The sequence below is a fragment of the Octopus bimaculoides genome, chromosome 14 (genome assembly GCF_046866305.1).
Source record: "Octopus bimaculoides isolate indiv1 chromosome 14, ASM4686630v1, whole genome shotgun sequence".
Taxonomy (NCBI): Eukaryota; Metazoa; Mollusca; class Cephalopoda; order Octopoda; family Octopodidae; genus Octopus; species Octopus bimaculoides.
In genome coordinates, this window is record NC_142941.1 from 303,155 (window position 1) to 305,728 (window position 2,574).

Genomic DNA, 2,574 nt, shown 5'->3' on the forward strand with positions numbered 1-2,574 from the left:
TATATATATATACATACATACATACATATATATATATATACATACATACATATATATATATATACATACATATATATATACATATATACATACATACATACATATATACATACATATATACATATATATATATATATATTACATACATACATACATACAAGGTGCAATGGGTAAATTTACACTATATTATATTTTTAATTTCGCGCATGCGCATAATTTGTTTTTGATTTTGTCGACTACACAATATAGCAGGGTCAGTTGGGCACCGTCTGTGAGAAAAACAGCACCATAATGCAATTCACTCAGCCAGAAATTTGGAAACGACACGCCGGAAGCTCCAATACGAACATTTCAGAGTGTTTGGGTGTCAATCTGAGGACAGTGCGATCTGAGAACATGTACCAAGAGGGATAAAAATCAAATATCCAGTCAACATCATGGTGTTTAGAGTGATCACTAGTGATAGCGACGTTATGCCTTCATTCGTCTTCCCACATGGCCTCAGACTCAACACGGAGGCCTACATCATGTGCCTAGAGGAGGTAGTGCTGCCCTGGGTCAAGAGGGTGGCTGCTGGAAGACCCTATATCTGGCAACAGGAGTCTGCCCCATGCCACACCAGCAGGAGAACCCAGTCATGGCTGTCAGACAATTTCTGTGACATCACCCCTAACAACTGGCCACCTAACTCCCCCGACTGCAACCCCATTGATTATTATGTGTGGGGCGCCGTTGATTAAGAGACCAACAAAACTCCTTGCAACACCACAGATGAACTGAAGGCAAGGATTATGGCAGCATTCACCAACTTAAACAAGGAGATCATTCAGAAGAGTTGCAGGAGATTCCGAAGTCGTCTGGAAGCCGTGGTTGAAACCAATGGCGATTTTATTGGATAAATTTACTCTTTAGTATTTCAAGATATTTTTATGTAATTTTGGTAAATATATCTGTTAAAATGAGATGTCAGTATCATTTCATTTTTGCGTAATTTAGACGATAATTCATTCATCGCACCCTGTATACACACACACACACACACACACACACACACACACACACACACACACATATATATATATATATATATATATACTTTATTTAAAAGCAGCAGAAATATAACAAAAAAAACCGTTACTCTGAGTTTCACGTTCCCGTTCATCGGACAGTTTTGTTAGAAAATATATATATATATATATATTGTTACGACCTGGTGGCCATAACCCGAATTTACACAACCATCAAGGATGGGGTGAACCCCAAACAACAACACACCATGAAGTATTTTGTAAAATATTAACAATTAAGTGTCAGCATAAAAAAAAACAGCCAAAATACAAAAATATATACGAACAAAAATATATTAATGCTACATTAGATGTGCAGTAAAAATATTTATAAATGTAAAGTATATATAGTTCAGAAATTCGAACTCAGAATCCCGGCTTCACCAAATTGATTTCACAATCTTGGATTCGTGATTCTGGATTCACAAATTTTGGCTCCACCAAAATTGGCCACACAAAACCTGGCCTCATAAATTTGATTTTCAAAAAATATGGATTTCGAAAATTTGGATTTCATAAAATCTGGCTTCACAAATTCGGTTTTCGAACCTTGGATTTAGAACCTTACACCTAAACATAAATAAATCTAATGTCAAAGCAACCATTTAAACTAAAAAGTTCATGACACAAAACGGCTGCCAGACTACCTCAATAATAGTAGTAAAAAATATTAAATAGTCAAACAAAAAATCTAGTTTGCTTTAAATTCACACAAAACTGCTTCATACAAGCGTACTGAGTAACCATTAGACAAAATTTACAGTTAGTTGTGTAATACAAAAATTTGGCTGCAAGAAAAATTAATGCATACACACTTCAGCTATTTATACAAATTTTTTAACATTTATCTTAAAAGAAAATAGCTAGCAAAATCACGACACAAAATTCAAAATTCAAATAAATATTATAAAATAAGAGATTTTTTTGTACTCACCCAGATGTGACACAGAAATTATTCTAAAACTGACGAGCAAAAAGTTCTGGCGAATTCCTGGCGCGTAAAATAATTCCATAAATGCCTAACACAAAGTGCAAAATCTGAGTGTATAATTACTTTTCCTTATAAAGGTTTGCTAAGGTCTAGCCAATTTGTTAGAGTTTCACAGTTTGGCTATTTCCACCTAGCTTCCCCCATTTTGACAATGGACTTCATCCTGACGTTACGGTGAAGCATGAAAACTGTTTACCTGTTTAACTTAACATTATACGATAAAACGTTTTTATCGTTTTTATAATTTCCTAACAATATATATATATATATATATATATATATATATATATATATATATATATATATATGTGAGATTCAAGACTAATGAAAAGGTTGCAAGACGCAACGAAAATTTTAGGAAAATAAAAAATAATAAGTGGAAATTTTAACGGTGAGTGTGTCAAATTTTAAGGCACGATAAGAAAATTACTCTCCCCAGACACAACAGAATATGCTTCAACACACGAAATCACATAAAAAATCTTGCAAACCAAATCCAAAAACGAAATATATATA

General features: G+C 33.5%; 1 long non-coding RNA gene across 5 annotated transcripts in view; it reads right to left on the bottom strand.

The window, feature by feature from the left end:
* The window catches only part of LOC149132554 (uncharacterized), a 299,591-nt gene extending 297,359 nt beyond the window's left edge, over window positions 1-2,232 (bottom strand). For 4 of the 5 annotated variants that reach the window (XR_016244134.1, XR_016244135.1, XR_016244137.1 and 1 more), the window contains exon 1: window positions 2,002-2,232. This is a non-coding gene — a long non-coding RNA (uncharacterized LOC149132554). The remainder of the gene's footprint in view (window positions 1-2,001) is intronic. The other variant, XR_016244139.1, reaches the window with a different exon arrangement.
* Between the last annotated feature and the right edge of the window lie 342 nt (window positions 2,233-2,574).